The sequence below is a fragment of the Emydura macquarii genome, unplaced genomic scaffold (genome assembly GCF_026122565.2).
Source record: "Emydura macquarii macquarii isolate MOO-44397 ecotype Brisbane River unplaced genomic scaffold, CSIRO-AGI_Emac_v2 contig_2422, whole genome shotgun sequence".
NCBI classification, from domain to species: domain Eukaryota; kingdom Metazoa; phylum Chordata; order Testudines; family Chelidae; genus Emydura; species Emydura macquarii.
This window is the reverse complement of record NW_027132559.1, coordinates 18737022-18754635: the sequence shown is the minus strand read 5'-3', so window position 1 is coordinate 18754635 and position 17614 is coordinate 18737022. Positions and strand designations below refer to the sequence as shown.

The 17614-nt window shown below is 45.7% G+C and overlaps 1 protein-coding gene across 2 annotated transcripts in view; it reads left to right on the top strand.

The window, feature by feature from the left end:
* The first annotated feature begins 2679 nt into the window (after positions 1–2679).
* The window catches only part of PALS2 (protein associated with LIN7 2, MAGUK p55 family member), a 108363-nt gene continuing 93428 nt past the window's right edge, over positions 2680–17614 (top strand). For both annotated transcript variants that reach the window (XM_067562052.1, XM_067562050.1), the window contains exon 1: positions 2680–2855. The gene's annotated coding sequence lies outside the window, so the exon portion shown is untranslated. The remainder of the gene's footprint in view (positions 2856–17614) is intronic.

The window sequence follows — 17614 nt, the reverse complement described above, 5'->3', positions numbered from 1 at the left end:
CAACCCCCACCCAAAAGCGGTCTAGGAGAAGACTGAGCAGGGTGCAGTACGTGCTGCACTCCACACTGGTGGAGGTGAGCAGAATGATGTGACGGCTCCTTTAAGAACTGCACGCAACCACAGTTGCTTGCACAGTGACACTTTACAATGTTAAGTTATCCTCCTTTCCCCCCATTAAAACAGGTCACAAATAAAACTTTGTAGCATTAAAAAACATCTGTCTTTATTCATTCACAGTTTGGATGGGGAGAGAAGAGGAGGGGGCTGCTGGAGCGAGGGTGGGGGATGGAAAATAAAGCACAGCACAGACATACATTACTGCAATTCATTGAAAAACTGGTTTTTCAATGTTTCCCAAAGCTGAAGCACTCCGCGGTTGACTCTGAGCATAGCGGTGGAATCTGGCTGCTCAAAATTTACAGCCAGCCTATCAGCCTCCATGGCCCAATCCTGAGGGAACTTTTCCACCTTTGTTTCCAAAAATTATGGAGCACACAGCCCGCAGATATAACTGATGGGATGTTCTTTTCACTGATGTCAAGCCTAGTAAGCAGACATCTCCATCTGGCTTTTAAACAGCCAAATGTACATGCCACCACCATTCTGCACATGCTGAGCCTGTTATTGAAATGCTCCTTCTCACTGTCCAGGTGCCCAATGTAGGGCTTCATTAGCCAAGGGAGCAAGGGGTAGGCAGGATCCCCCAGGATCACTATTGGCATTTCTGCATCCCCAATGTTTATTTTTTGGTCAAGGAAGAAAGTGCCTGCCTGCATCTTATTGAACAGACCTGAGTTCCTAAATATGCACGTGTCATGCACCTTTCCAGATCACCCCAGATTGATGTCGGTGAAACATCCCTTGTGATCCACAAGGGCCTGCAAAACCATTGAGAAGTATCCCTTCCAGTTTATGCACTCTGTAGCAAGGTGGTCAGGTGCTAGGATAGGGATACGCATGCCATCTATTGCCCTCCCCCCAGTTTGGGAACCCCATTGCGGCAAACCCATCCACTATGTCCTCCACGTTTCCCAAAGTCACTACCTTTCTTAGCAGAAGCCTATTGATGGCCCTGCACACTTGCATCACAGCAGCTCCATCGGTGGATTTACCGATTCTGAATTGATTCCCAACTGACCAGAAGCAATCTGGGGTTGCCAGCTTCCACAGAACGATGGCCACTCACTTCTCCACTGTCAGAGCTGGTCTCAAGCAAGTATTCACGTGCTTCAGGGCTGGGGACAGCTCCGCGCAAAGTTCAAGGAAAGTGGCCTTTCGCATGCGAAAGTTCTGCAGCCACTGCTCATCATCCTACACTTTCATAATGATGCAGTCCCACCAATCTGTGCTTGTTTTCCGGGACCAGAACTGGCACTCCATGGACTGAAGATGATGCATGACAGTCTGCAACAAATGGGAATTGTTCCACTCTAAGGCTTGTAGTAGTGCGGCCTCAGTAACATCGCTATTTTCCATGCTGCAGCTCCTCTGTTGCCTTTGAAAATACTGCAGGATAAGTCGTGAGGTATTTGTGATGCTCACAACAATAGTGCAGAGCTGAGTGGGCTCCATGTCTCTCCTGCAACAGCGTGCGTGCTGCATAGAAAAATGGCGTGAAAAACCATTTGCAGTTTGTTTGGGACAAGAAGGGAGCAGGAGGGAGCACATTGCATCATGGGAGGACTACAAGCTTCCCAAAAGCCTCTGAGGCTAGTAGCACTGTGGGATAGGTGCACTGCTTTGAATGTCGACCCAAGTGTGGCGAGCGGGGACGCAAGAGCCCAGTGCAAGGAGTGTGGTGTGATCACGCTCCTGCGACTTCTAAAAATCGACAGCTGAAAGTCGATGTAAAGTAAATCGACTTCAGTCTGCAGTGTAGAAATACCCTGAGAATGGGATCCACAAAATCCAGCATACTAGGCAGGGAGCTGCCCAAACCAGCCAATGGGAGACACCAAGCAGAGACGTGTGTGTTAAACCTTAAATCGATTATCTGGGGTTTAGACAACTAGTACCTTTGCAGATCCCACCCATTGGGCCAAACTAATCCCTGGTGTAACCCCCATCGATTTCCACCGGATTAGAGTGGAGTCCGAAAACTGCCCACAGGGAGGCGTCGCAGAGCCAATGAGGGCTGATGCGCTGTGTTCACCCCACTATGTGCAGGGCAGGATCCACAGTAGTTTGGGGGGGGGGGGGTTAACAGCCGAATTAAGGGTGTGACCTTGCTGCCACCCCCAAAACCAACCCGCCCACACTCGGGCAAAACACCAGCCGCAGCCAATGGACCTAAAGCAACATCTGTCTGTCCCTGGAGGGGCCAAGGCCTGCGGCCCCAAGACATGGGACGCTCCCTCTCCCTGCCCTCCGCTGTGGGTGGGCTCCCCCCGTGTGAAACAAGCGGCCACTGCAGGGCAGGCCCGTCCCGCCGCGAGCCGGCTGGCTAAGGAACGTGGGCAGGCAGCCCGCGCGCTCTCGGAAGGGTTAAAGGGGCGGGGTCGAGGGGGAAGGCAGGGGCGCGCTCGCGCGGCTGGAGCAGCACAGCTGTTGGGCGTTCCGAGAAGCGCAAATTACCGGCGCCGCTCAAGGCAGCGCTCGACTCGCGCGCCCGCCCGCCATAGTGGCCGCGGCCGCGCGCGCTCGCTCGCTCGCGGCGGCGGGGGAAAGCGTGCTGGAGGCTTGAGCACGAGCGGCAGCGCCGGCGGTTGCGGGCAGCGGCAGGACGGAGCTGCCTGGCTCGGATTCCCGGGCACCTCCGCGCCCGGGCCCCCGGCTAGCCGAGCCGTCGAGTTTGTAGATGGGGCTGAACGGCGCCCGCTGAGGAGGAGCCGGGGCGAGGGAGCCGGGGCCAGCCGGTGAGTGCTCCCTCCTTCCCGCCGTGGGGTCCGTGCGGGGTGCTGGAGGGGGGGTCCCCCCAGTCCCGGGTCCCGCTGCTCTTCTCTGTGGAGACCCTTCCGGCCCGCCCCTCTCCCCTGCCGGGCGGGCGGGAGGCGCCTGTAGCGAGTGGGGCCAGCTGAGCTGAGCTGGCCTCGGCGCTGCGAGGAGCGCCTCTGCCTCCCGGGGTCGGGTCGAGCCGCTGGGCGTGTGAGCCGATCGCACGCAGGCCAGCCCGGGCCACATACCTGCGGGGGAAGATGGCAGCGCTGGTTTGCCCCCTAGGTGGGGACGGACTGACTGACTGACCGATCGCTGCCGTGCGTGTCCCCAGCGATTCCCCCCGCCGCCCCGGATTGTCTATTCCCCCGCCGCCCCACTCTCTCGGCTCCCGGAGATATCTGTTCCCGCCCCTCCCTCCCCGCAGGGATTATCCCCCGTCGCCGCCTCTCTTCTCCCTCTGCCAGGGATTATCGCCCTTCCCTGCGGGATTATTCCCGATGGCTGCCCCTGCTCAGTGTTCCCCCTTCCCCGCGGAATTACCTCTCCTCCCCTCGCTACAATCCGCAGTGAGAGCGGGGAAGAGGGGGTGGGTTGTACAGGGCTGTCACTTTACTAGGTTTTGTACTCGTACTACAGGCTGATGGAAGTACACGGTCGGGGGAGTAGGGGGATTCATGGTAGAGTTAGGGCTGCAGTGTGTGCGCCAGATGCAGGAGGAAATATGCAGCTGCTTCACCTAAGCGTTAATGCTTTTCATGTTGATGCTGATACGAGAGAAGAAGCCAACTCTGGCATCATGCGTTATGTATGCACACACAGTAGCTGGTTGTTGGGTTGTGGAGTGTCCTTTTCAATCTTTTATTTTTTTGCACAGTGTCTCTAGAAAATACCTAGTCTCCAGTTCCCATCAACTGTAGTAGTGAAGGAAATTAAAACATGAATGAGAAGATGCAAGGATGACATTGCTGTGGTGCAGGGTCAGCTCTGAACTGAATGATTTCTCTTGGTTTTCAAGGCAATTGGTTGAAGGGGAACCTTCACCATTCACTCGGATGGTGGGGTATGTGCGTGGATTATTGCTGTAGTAACTCTGAGGGAAAATCAAGTTTGTTTAATGGGGTAGAGATAAGCGTGACCCTTTATGTATGACTCCCCCTTTGGTCCCACAACTCATCTTTTCTCTACTCCCAATAGCCGCTGTACATAGGATTGTTGGATCAGAGCTGCAGACCTACCTATCAGCTCTGCAGCTCAGAGCTCAAGATTACATCCATTAAACTTCCCTTGACTTGGTTCTGGGAGGAGGAGGGGCAGTGGGAAATTGGAGAGAGACTGGGTGGCTATAAATAGACATCTAGAGGAGGCATTGAACAAATCTTGGTGTGTTACTTGTGAAAACAGTGTCTGTTAACTGGTTGGTTGTCAATAGAGTGCCATAATGTTTCTTTTTATTCCTGCTCTGGTGGTTTGGCTTTTAACATTCATAAATGTTCTTAGATTAGACAACATCTTTCCCACGTTCTGTTTGGAAATGCCGTAGAGAAACTTTACATTTTAAATAAAACGTTGATTAATTGGTGGCTGGTTTACCGACTACAGTACACTTTCATATAATTTGAAAAAAATCTTAAAAGGCTGTTAAGAAAAGACTAAACTGACAAAACACAAGAATGTTGAGTTCAGAGGCTGTCTCTTTGCCTTTATTTCATGTTTGAGTCTGGGTATTGCACCACATAGATTACCTGAGATCACGCATTGCTCAGAGATGTCTGCAGTGTCAAGGAACAATGTCATGAATAAGGCTGGAGTGTCAGTCTTGCCTTTGGATTTCTGTGGCTCTGTTTTAGAGGAGACTGTCTCCTACTCTAACTTTTTTGTCTTGATTATCAAATAACATCCTTCCAATATCTTATTGAAGGTATTGAGCCTTCAACTCCTTTGAATTCTATGTGCTTCCATAGGCTGCAGATCCTACAGATCACTGCTGTTTCCATTTATCTTGTCAAGAACAACGTAACATGGAGGTTATTGCCAATTAGACCACAGTAGCTCCTTCAGAGCTGTATTTTGTTGATGTATTGTGGACTAACTGTGCATACCAAAAATTTCTGAAATTATTGAAAAGCTGTTGCAGCATATGTGCATTAGATCCTTTTCTGAAGAAAACTAATTTTTTTTTTTTTTTTTTTTTGCAAATAGCAGAAGCAGTTAATTTAAATCCTGGACTAATCACCTGCACCTTTTCAATAAAAAATCTTGTAAATTACCAAAGAACATAAGCATCAAACTGTTGGTGAGGATGTGGAAAGGGTTAATCTCTAAAGAAAGCAGATGTAGACACACATGCAATAGCTGACCTCGAGTTAGCACACTAAAATAGTAGTGTGGGATGGGTGGCAGCTCAGGATAGCTGAGAATCAGGAGAGATTCTGTCTTACTCCCTGAGTACACACTGGACAGCGTGCTGCGAAGGCCATGCTCCTGTGTTAGATGCTATCTTAAGCAGAACTAGTACATGTATATCTACCCATGCTGTGAATTACACTTCTCAGTTGTTTTGAAGAAATACCCAAAATGAGGAAAAAAGGCCTAATTGCATGAGATAGGAAGGTGACCTTAACAGCTGTCTTCGTGAATTGGAAAGGCGGGGGTGATGGGTGTTAGGGTTGAGGAGGCAGAACGGGCTGAAGGTGGCTTAGATGGGTCTTAATTGCATGGACTGAACAAAAAAACTAGATTTCTAGAAATGTTATGGGCGCGTGGGGGAAAGCAACAGGATTTGGATACAATCTGTGTCAGAGGATGAGGGAAGATTGAAAACTGACCCCATGATTAAGTCTGTGACAGGGAGGCTGGTGGTGGTGTCAGCAGTGACAGTAGTAGACAGCCTAGTAGTAGTAGACAGCCTAGAAGTGGTGAAAGGCTTGGAGGAAAAGGAGTTTTGTAGTGGTGGTTTCAGGGACATAGGCTGACATACAGGTGTAGATGGAGGAGACAAGACAGCAATAGATGTGTAATGAGCTTTGTCTTCACTGACAGATATTTTGTTTTTACTGTAGGATAACTTACAATAGTTATCTAACTGTAAAATCCTAAATGGAGAAAAGGCATTTGTAGTGTTTACCCAGCATGAGTTAGGTGAGGTCAGCATTACATCCATGCCTGTGGTTGACACCTAATTACCTCACAATAAAACTACAATTTCTTATTCCCACAATGTTTTTACAGCAGGATAGCTGATGTGCGTTGGCTATCCTGAGGTAACAAACCTCTCTTTTTGTCAGTGAAAACATAGCTTTAGTTGTTAGTATAAAGATGGTGGCTGAAACTGATGAGATCTGAAGGAAGGATATATGGGAAGGGATATGTGTGAAGGAAAAGGGAGCTGAGAAACAAGGGGGCCAAGAATGCTGCCTTGTCTACGCTGGAAAGTGTTGTCAACATAAATTACAGCGATGATCAAAAAGCGCTATAATTACAACACTTGTACCTGTCCACACAGCACTCGTCTTGCAGAAGCACGTCCACATTTGGTGCTCTAGCATTGACAGTGAGAGCAGTGCACTGTGGACAGCTATCCCACTGTGCAACTCACAACTTTGTGCCACTAAGAATTGTGGGAAGGCGGAGCAGATCATAGTGAATCATGGGTGAGAGTTTAATGTCCCATGATGCAGTGATTTCCATCCCATCATTCCATGGGTTTCCGACTGCATTTTGTGGCATTTTTCAATAGCCCTAGTTTCTTGTGCATTAGCCGTCTCTGTCTGAAAGGATAGATCCTGCACCTTCTCTCCACTGTTGTCAGTGTTCTGAAGACGTAGTGGCAGGTCATGCAATATATCATGTGCTCCCAATTGGAACAGGAATCCATAGCACCTGACCTGCTGTGTGCCACGCAAACAAACCATGCTGGATTACTGTTTGCATTCACGGAGCATCTGCACACAGTGCAATGTGCTTTGAGTGTGAAATAAGCACTGAATGATGGGATCGTATCGTTGTGCAGGTCTGGGATGATGAGCAGCAGCTGCAGAACTTTCAAATGCGCAAAGCCACCTTCATAGAACTCTGTGCAGAGCTCACCCCCGTCCTGCGGTTCAAGGACACCAGACAGAGCTGCCTTCTCGATGGAGAAGCATGTAGCGATTGCCATGTGGAAGCTGACATCTCCAGACTGCTACTGGTCGGTTGCTAATCAGTTTTGAGTCAAAGTCCACTGTTAGAGCTGTGTTAATACCCCTATGCTCTTGCTATAATTGCATTCTGCTACAAGGGACTGAGAGTCTTGGAAATGTGTGTGAAATAGTGGATGGCTTTGCAGCTATAGGATTCCCTACCTGTGCTGGGAAGATAGATGGCGCACACATACCAATTTTGACCCCAGACTATCTTGCAACAGTACATCAGTAGAAAGGGGTGTTTCTCTGTGGTACTGCAGGTGCTTGTGGATCACCATGGGTATTTCACTGACATCAATGCAAGCTGGTCATGGAAGGTGTATTACGCACGCATCTTCAAGAACACTGGCGTGTACAGAAAGCTACAAGCAGGGACTTTCTTTCCAGACCAAAAGAGTCCAATGGGGGATGCTGAAATGCCCACAGTGATCATGGGAGACCCAGCCTACCCCTAACTACCATGGCTCATGAAGCCTTATATAGGGAACCTGGATAGCAGTGTGAAGCATTTCATTAACAGACTGAGCAGGTGCTGAATGACCGTTGAATGTGCATTTGGCAGATTAGAAGTTCACTGGTTATGCCTTTATGGCAGGTTAGACCTAAATGAGAAGAATATTCTGCCTGCTGTTTGCTCCATAATATTTGTGAAGCTAAGGGTGAAAAGTGGCCTCCGCAATCCACCCATGGGGAAAATCACCTTGCGGCAGACTATGAACAACCAGATGTCAAGGCTATTAGAGGGGCACAACGGGGGACCATTTGAATCAGGAAGGCCTTGAGGAGCCATTTTGACAATGAGCAACAATAAAGTGTCTTTCTAAATAGCATTGTCCCATGCTATGACTGCTATCCAGCTTGCATTGTGTGTAAATGTGAGGTGCAATCACTGTGCGCAAGAGACAAATAAAGATCGCTTATTCCTCACAGAGTATGTCTTCATTAAATATTAAATAATTATTAACGACTCACAGAAAGCTAGGCTGGATGGGAGAAAGCAGTGAGGGGCAGTGTGAGCTATGACAGCTGAGTGTAAGTCCAGTTATCATTCTGGAAGCTGTTTGAAAGGGTGGAGTGAACGGGGATACCGAGATGGGCTGGGAGTTTGGTAGGAATATGTGGGTGGACTTTGAGGAGGGCATGGAAAATAGTTTTGTATTGGCAGTAAGGAGGGGTGAGCACACGCGAATTCAGTCTGCAGAATTATTAGTGAGGTTAGCAAGATTGTTTGCTCTTCCAGGCCTTTTATCATGGGCTCATAATCTGCTATCACTCACTCCTGGTTTCCCTCCTCTCCTGCCTATCAATTTTTTTTGATTTTCAGACAGTGTCTCCATGCCCTCCTCGCCTCCCACCCCCACACCTCAGAAGACAGGAGGAGTTTTTGGAACATCTCTTTGCTTCTCTGTGGTCATTTTCTTATCTGCAGGTGCTTGGCAGGTGTGGAGGGCTTTTCCCTCAAGGACACATCTGTAGAAGCACAATAAACAATGAAAAGAAGCATGATTGTGAGTGCAATAATAGCATTGATTCATTACTGTAAAATACACTTCTTTCTCACTGTCTCCTGGCAAGCACACAGCTCAATGATCAATCATGATGAGTTGTGCCTGAGTGGGGGAGGGCACTCAAACTGGGGAAAGGGCTCTGGGTGATTGTTTAGTGTATTGATTCAGATAGATAGGGACAAAATTTCAAATTGTGCTACCAGTGTCCATAGGCAGGGGCCAAAGAAGCCAATATCTCACTCCTGAGAGTTAGTAGGGATGCTAGGGTGTATCTCCTCCATGCTAGTAGCTTCAAACCGGGTCCGTATGCTGCTCGCCTATGTGCCACTTAGGTCCCTGTGCAAGTGATTGCTGATTGACATGGGAAAGCTTCCTACAATGGGGGAAGAAACAAAGCAGCTCTGCTGAGGAATCTCTGGCAGATGATTGGAGAGTACCTCCAGGAAAGCTTCCTAGAGATCTCCAGGAGGATTCCTGTGAAATCTCGGTGTACATTAATACACTTTTTGCTGCACTGTCTAGTTGAACAGGGGAATGGGAAGCACATTCAAACACAGCTGCTATGGTGCATTTATATCCCTTTGACCATCTGTAAAATGCAACAAAGCAAAGAACAGCTGTACCTCATGTAACTGAGCAGCATCAGCTCAAAAAAATCACTTACCTGAGTTCCCCTCTCCTGCATACCGGGAGTTGAAGGGCTTGGACTGACTTGAATCCTTTGGGGTTGAGAAGAGGTCCTGGCTCTCCATGTCACCAAACGACATGGTCCCCTGCTCCGCATCATCCTCCAACTCAATCTCGTCCATGACTTCTTTGTCAGGGTTGAGTCTGGTGTCTGCTGCATCCGGGTCCACTGAGGTATCCATGGGTCTCTTGGCTGCGGAAGTGAAGTTGCTACTGATGAAGGCTTCCAGCTTCTTATAGAAGCAGCAGATCTTTGGCTCTACACCAGAACGATGGTTTGACTCCCTAGCCTTTTGATACCCCTGCTGGTGCAGCCGCTCAATTTTTTTTTTTTTTTTTTTTAAACGGTACTGCAGCATGTCCCGTTCATAGCCCTTCTCCACTATTATGCAAGAAATTTGACTTTAGGTATCCAAGTTCCTTTGCGGGAGCGAAGCTGGGACTGCACATGCTCCTCTTCCCAAATGTTGATCAGCTCGAGAAGCTCTCGTATGCTCCAAGCTGCCATGGTAAACTGGGAAGATAAGATTTGAGCTCTCCATGCCAACCAAGCAGGAAGTGGAATTTCAAAAATTCTTGGGACTTTAAAAGGGGAGGAGTGGATAGATACAGGGTAGTGGAGTTCACATTGATGGCTAGAGCTGTCAGGATGAGCATTGTGGGACACTTCCTGGAGGCCATTTATCATGCCATAACCAAAAGCGTGGTCTACATTGACACTTGGTGTAAAAAAACTACACCTCTCGTTGAGGTGGTTTTATTTTGTTGCTAAATTGGGGGGAGTTGGGTTAGCTGGGGTGCATTGCAGTGTCTACACCACCGCTGTTTTGGCACAAAAAGCTGACTTTGGTCGACAAAAGTCTATATTGCTGACCAGGCCTAAGATCGTAACAACTCTTTAAAAAGACATACTGCTTTTATAGCATAAGTAGTTGTAAAGTAATTTCACAGGCCACATGAAATAATCCAAAATGGTATTGGTAAAAATAGAATTTGTTTCTATAATTTAAGCTGGAGGGAATTCAGAAAACCCTTCCTTATTTTAGTGTGTTTAATTACTTTCAAGGTCTTGTTGATTAAAGAATAACATGATTAAAGCAAGAGGGATGCTGCTAATATGAAATACTCTAGATATGTAATATAAGAATTTTTAGAATTCCTGCTAATTTTAATGTCCAAGTGCCTTGAAATTCTGTCAAAGTGACATCAGAGAAAAATACATTGGAATTAAGTCAGTTGATATGTTAGCAGCAAACTTGACATATATACTATGAAAGTGTCTCTTATTAAAGTAAGAGCTTTAGCTATTTTAACTTTAACCTGACTCTTTTCCTCATTTGACAGCCTTTTTCAACAGGAACAGCACAACAGTCCTATATCCTGGCTGGTTGATTGATTAATAGTCTCTCTTCCATAAATTTGTGGGGCTTAGTGTAGCTTTGACTTTTCTGTCTTTTGCATCTTGCACTGACCTGTCAGTTTTTGCTTATCTATAGCATCTCAAAGGATAAAATCTTGCTTTAGCTTTTGTGCTAAATTCATCTAGCAGTTGATCTCAAATCAATTCAAAACTTTGCCTTCTGACACTCAACATTTTGTCAAAGTATTGGTAGAATGCTGCAGATCAAGAAGCAGGTGAAGGCACACTTTTATTAACGTGTGCTTGATGGCTTTTTATCAGTGATTTTTTCCCCTCATATTTCCTTGCTTTCTGCCTCTTTATCAGTATAGCATAAGCATGCTGGTGTACTGCTCAAGAAGAGTGATTAGTTAATTCATTGGTTTATAATTTGTCCTTTTGTGGCTGTGTTGCCACCTGGTGGTCAAATGTGCTTATCAGAAAAGACCTGAGAATCTAAGTGCAAGGTGTACTCCTGGAGGAATTATGTACCAAAAAAGTTTTAAAATTCTGCACATTTTATTTGTCAAAATAACAATATAGTCATTCTAGTTTCAATTATTTTGGTAATTTTATTTAAAAATACCTGTCAACAAGTATGTCAACAATACAGATGACAAAAAAAAAGTTCCCCAAGAGTAGTGAGTTAAAGAAACCCCATATGACAATCTAGTTCCAGTTGGGGAGTACAGGAGGAGTTGTGTGGGTCCCCTCATAGCCCAGACAGCAACAACCCCTCCAGTAGAGGCCAGCTGCAGGGCACTGCTGGAGCCCAGGCACCTGCACTCTCTGAATCCAGTCGCGGGACTCCCCCAGAGCCTAGGCATGTGCACCCAGTCTCCCCAGAGCCCAGTTGTGGGGCACCCCCAGAGCCCAGACACCCACTCCCCTGTCCCCCCAGAGCCCAACCTTGGGAAGCCCTGAGCCCAAACACCTGCACCCCCCTCTACCCCAGGAGCCTTTACTCCCCCAGCTTCTTTACTGTCTTGCCAGGGGTGTGGTGCAGTGTGGCCCAGCACGGCCCAGCCTGGCCCTGCTCTATCTCACCTTTTGCCATCTCCGGATGGATGAGGATCAAGCCAGGCAGCCAGAGCATGCAGAGCCTCTATACCCACTTGGCTGGGCACTCCCCTCATTGAGAGCTGCAGAGTCCAGTGGTCCCTAGTGGCAGGCAGCAGCTCTGTAGTTCCATTTCTGCAAAGATCTTCGTTTCCCCCTGCAGATCATTAATTTGCACAAATTCTGCATTGTGCAGTGGTGCAGAATTCCCCCAGGAGTAAATGTGCAGGAAAATGTATACAAGCAGAATGAGTTGGTTTTGTTTTTTTAATCACAAAACTATCTGAGGGAGGAGAGCTAAGACTAAATTCTATAAAGTTATCAAGGAGAGGAAGCTCTTGTATAGCATCTACTGTCCATTGGGAAAATAAAAATAGGAAGGGTGTGAAATGAAAAATTAGTAATTCTAACTGATAGTCTTGTTAGATCTCCAAAAAAAATTGAATGCAACAATGAAATCATTCTAATGTAAACAAAGGTTTGCTGGTATTCATCCTTTATCACACAAGCAGAATTACATGGATGGGAAGAACCTCCTAGACAAACTTTTAATTTGTCTTAGAGACATTGACTTAAATCATTTGAAACTAATTTTTTGAAAAATCTGGTTACTGATAAATCAACCTTTAAATGGTCTCTTGCTTAAAATTCCTTCAGATGACTCTTAATTTTCCTGATCTTCTGTTAATGTTTACAAAGGTTTTTTCAACTATACACTAGCTGCAGTCAAATACACCAAACGATCAAATATAAAAACTAGAAAAATATTTCATACCAACTCTAGGTTACAGTATTCTTGGCTGTTGTCAGTAGGTACAATGTTACATAGAAATGACTTAAATATCTGGTGCCCACAATATTTCACACTAACAATCTTTGCACTTTTGTCATGGTGGTTGAAATGCGAGAGGAACTATTGTAATTAACAAGGCTTGAAAAGGATCTTGCCCACTAGAGTATCGGGTGAGGGGTTAGAGGACATAACTTAAATTCTGCGTAGTAGTAGTCATTTAAGTTTCTAGTCCTTCTGGCTGAAAAACAACCTCATTGTGATCTCCCAAAGTGTGCAGATAGGCAGCTTTTGTGGCTTGCTGTTAATCCTAGCTTTGCTAAGCAACAGCAGAATGAGATGAACAATACTCACTCTGCTCAATTCATTTTTAATAAGGCTTTTAAACCATAGTATTTGAGCACTTCCAGAAAGTCATGTTGTCTACTCTACAGCTACAGACATGTTGTCTACACTCTGCAACTGTGCTGTTGTAATGCTATTGTGTAGACATTTCCTACAATGATGGAAGGGATTTTTCCATCTCTGTATGTGATCCATCTCTCTGAGTGGCAGTAGCTAGATCATTGGAAAAAAATTTCCATCAACTTAGCTGCATCTACGTGAGGGTTAGGTTGGCATAGGTATGGTGCTTAGGGGTTTGATTTTTCTTTTTTTCACACCCCTCCTGAATGCTGTAGCTATGTTGACCTAGCTTTTAAGTGTAGACCAAGCTTAAGTTATGTGACTAGAATTTGTCATGTGAGCCCTTGTTAGGGCACACAAGACTTTGACGCGAAATCAGTATAGTTTGACAAGAGCAAGGCCCTGAAAGCAATGCTAAGCCAGCAGCCAGAAAGGCAAGAGTTAAGACCTCTCAGGAGCAGAACCCAGACGCTGCCCTCTGCCCAACCTTAGGCCAGAGGAGGAAGTGCCTTAGGGTCTGGAGCATCCTGAGATGACCGCAGACATTTGCTAATGCTTAATAAGCTAAAAGGTTCCTATTTTAGTAGTAATAAAGGGGAAGTAAGACTATGGCTAGGTTCTTTTTGAAGTAAACAACTAACGTCACTTTGTTCCAGAAGGTCCCTAGCTAACTATCAATAGACTAATAGCAACTAAGTGTGTTAAGGCCCAATCCCTACTGGGATTGAGATATACATCATGTATTACTGGGTAAGGCTTGCTGCAAGGTGAGGGGGGAAAAAGGGTATATCAATCCCCCGAGAGCCTCCCCAAGCTGAGACTCTCCGTGGATCCGTGGAAGCGCTAGCGGATGCCTCGGTCAAGGCGGTTCCCGTACGTCACCCGCTTATCAGAATGAAGTATGGGTCTCCATTGTTCTTGCAGTGGTAAGCGTCCCTGCACATGTTTAGATAAGGCTAGCTCTCTTACATCGATGGGCCCCCAGGAGTATATTGCTGTAGGTATCCTCTTGGCAGGTCTCTTCCTTGCTTAAGGTTCACTTCTCTGTTCACTAATTGCAGCTGCTGCTGCAGTTGCTCAGCTCATGATAATAATAAGTCCTGTACCTATAAGTTGCTACTTTATATCCTTGTGGTTAAGTGTACTTTCATTGTACTTTTCACCTTAAGACTTGTGCCGGAGCTTCAGTTTCTTTATGGTAAAGGACTCCCGCTCCTGTCTTTCTTATGCTATCTCATGTAATAAATAAGCACTTTTGACATCCTTTTGCCAGTGTGCTCCATCCCACCACTGAGATAAAAATACCGAACACTACAGCCCTTCTCTAAGGGGAAAATTGACATTGCCTTCATTATAACACATGGCATAGCAGACCAAAAAAAGAGGAGCAAGCACACTGATTTTATATTTTTTTGTTTTGAAGTGGAAAATTTGTGATATTTAAGGTGATTCTTAGCTCCTATGAGTTTATTTCACAGCCTTAGAACTTTTATTGTGACTGGTCCACAGATGAGTTTTAACATTTCAGTGGATTCATTGTGCCTGAGGAGTGGAATTGTCTATTTCATGGTCCAAATTCTGGAGCTTCAGGCAACCTTTTGGGTATCTGGATTGCAGTTGACTGATTGCCTTGAAAATGAAGAAAATTTTGAATTTGACTTGCTGTTCTATGGGAAGCTAGGTAGAGAGCAGAAGACAGTCTGGTGTGATGGGCTTATGGTAGCCTGTGGTGCTTAGATGATGCCGCTTATTTGGAGTTTCCTAAGGTCTGATGGTAGTGCTCTAGTCATCTTGACTGCAATTGTTAAAAACCCAGTGGGCAGCAGGCAAAACTCATGTTGCTGCTTCTTGCGTTGGGAGGACATGTATGAGTAGCAACAAGGACAGGCAGTGCATGGCCCAGAAAGGGAGTTTGTGGGAAGGTGTGTAACAGAGAATTCTGGAAGGTTATTTGACTTCCTTTAGGAGCCCTTTGATGTTTAACTCCATACAACAAAAATATTCTTTCTCTTTTCTCCTCCTTTCCCCCCGAGTGAAAGATGTGGAGTCCAGGGACAGTACCCGACTAGAAATGGAGTGGAAGAGAGGCTAGGTATTGCCTTTGGACTTCTTAGGGAGGGTGCTGCTGATGTGGGAGCATGTCTGGTTAGGTGGGGTTGTCAAATTTTTCAAGCCCTGTATTAGTATAGAAAGGGTTCTTTTCAGAAATAGAAAACAAATTTAGCTAGAGTACTCCCTCTTGTGGTTCAGTTGTGGTAGCTGAAATAGAGGAAGAGTCCTGGGGGAGCTTGGTAGTTAAGTGTGGATGCTATGTGAAGCTATATAGACACCTGATGAACTTTTTTTTGTGTAGAGTTCCTTTGTAGTGAGCTTTTTTAAAAAGATAACTTACTGTAGTGTCTCTTAGGGTAGCCTAATACATTTTTACAAAAATAAATGACAAAATATAGAGGGGTACAGAAAATATCATGTAATAACTGGGCTTGGAAATTTAACTTGCCTACTTATCCACCACTTCTTTCTCCCTGACAAGCTGATGAGCTTGTGCTATCAAATCATGCAGAATCTAGATCTTTCTTCCACTTGCACAAAACATGTATGTTTAATAGCTCCTGTGGTATGAAGAGAACTTTCTGAGCTAAAGTCAATACATGGCTTCCTTAAGTCTCCACATAAATAACATATAGACATGATTCTTGTCAATTTTGCAGCCTATCACAAGGTTCTGAGTAGCAAGCCAGTTTTCACTCTTTTGCAGTGAAGGAAAGCTATAAGCAGCAACAGGGGCAATGAAGTTGTCTATTTGGAGACTTAAAGGAGTCAATGCAATGAGACTAATCAGTGTGTGTGTGTGTGTGGTGCTCAAATCAGAAGCTGGGCTAGGGTGTGTAGAATAGAAGAGATACCCTCATCAGTCATGAAGTTCTGGAGTTGGAGGTGGAACAAAGAATGTCTTTCCAGCAGCCGGGGGAGATGGAGGGCTTCAGACTAATCACACATCTATCGAAGCAGAAGCTAATAAAAAAAATTGAGCCTTTTTAATAGTGACTGCGTCTTGGCAGAAATCCAGTGTTTCTACTCTTCCCAGACCCAGTCTACATTAAAAGTTTTTACTGGCTTAGGTAACTATGTTGGTCAGGGGATGTGATGATTTGTGACTGACATAGTTGTGATGGCAAAAGCTCCTACCATAGATGCAGTTATACTGGGGGGGGAATCTGTTTTTGGCAGTCTAGCTTTCTGCAAAGCATTCCTTATTCTAGACCCAGTTGCTATGGTAGGAGTCTTTGCTTCTTCCTCAGGCCACTGGAGCTTGACTACATTTCATTTGTCTTCTATCTAGAAATCTTGGTAACCTGGTAACTCTTCAAGCACTGATCATTAGGGATTTTTTGTGTCTGTTTAAAAAAAACATTTTTTGTTTTGTGGGAGTGAAAAATGAACTATAAATATAAAACAAAGTTATAAATGCCTGTTTTGTGGCTAATTATGTGAATATGTAACGAGCCAGAAAACATTAGTTTTAACAGTACTTAACACAGATCAGTGAAGAGTAAGGCATGTCTACATGAGACTTTTGTCGATGCAAGTTATGTCAGCATAAAGCTGCTGCAGTTAACATATTGCTTGTGCATATCACTTGGCTCTTTGCGTAAGTGCTGTGTGTTCACCAGAAATGCTTGTGTCTATGCACAGTGCAGTGCACCATGTGTAGGTGTTCCAGAGTGCAACCTGCTGCTATCCAATGTACTGTCTTTTGGGAGATTTTGGCAATGCATGGTGGGGCAGAGAGAAGCTGCTTGGAGTGACTGGGAGCAAGGGATCAACTTCTCAGTGTGCAACTGTCTTCATCTTATAATGCCATCTCTATCCCATAATTTATTTATAGAGCTGCAAGAAGAAATGGATCAGTGGGGTGAATGATGATTTCTTGGAAGACAGATGTCTGTGGTACATAGTGAGAACTAATTCAAGGTTGTTGGTGGCATTTGTGGAGCAGCTGCAGATGGTGTAGTGCTGCTTCGGGGCCTGAGACAAGCACTGGCTGGTGGGATTGGACTGTAATGTAGGCTTTGGATAATGAGCAGTGGCTGCAGAACTTTCCTGAATCTGTATAACAACCTCTCCCCAACCCTCCAGCCCAGGGACATGAAAATGAGAGCTCCACTCAGAGTGGAGAAGTGAGTGGTGATCTCACTGTGAAAACTTGCAATGCCAGGTTGCTTCCAGTCAATGGGAAATCCCTTTGGGGTTGGACTGTAGGGACCATTGTCATGTAAGTGTGCTGTGCCATTTATCATCTCATGCTACACAGGACTGTGACTCTCAGCAATGTACAGGACATGGGTGAATTTGCAGCAGTGGGGTTCCTGAATTGTGATGGAGCAATAGATGGTGCACACATCCTATTTTGGCACTAGACCACCTTGCCACAGAACATAAAGGGCTCCTTTTTTTGTAGTTATGCAAGCATTGGTGGATCATTGGGGATGCTTCACCAACAGTGATGTTGGCTGGTCAGGGAAGGTACATTACGCTTGCATCTATAAGAACACAGCACTGTTCAGAAAGCTACAAACCAGAGATTTTCTTTCCCAGCTAGCAGATTACCATTGGGAATGTTGAAATGCCAGTAGTGATTCTGGGGGACCCTTGCTCCCCAGCTCATGAAGCCATACACTGGCCATCTCAACAGTAATTGAATCTA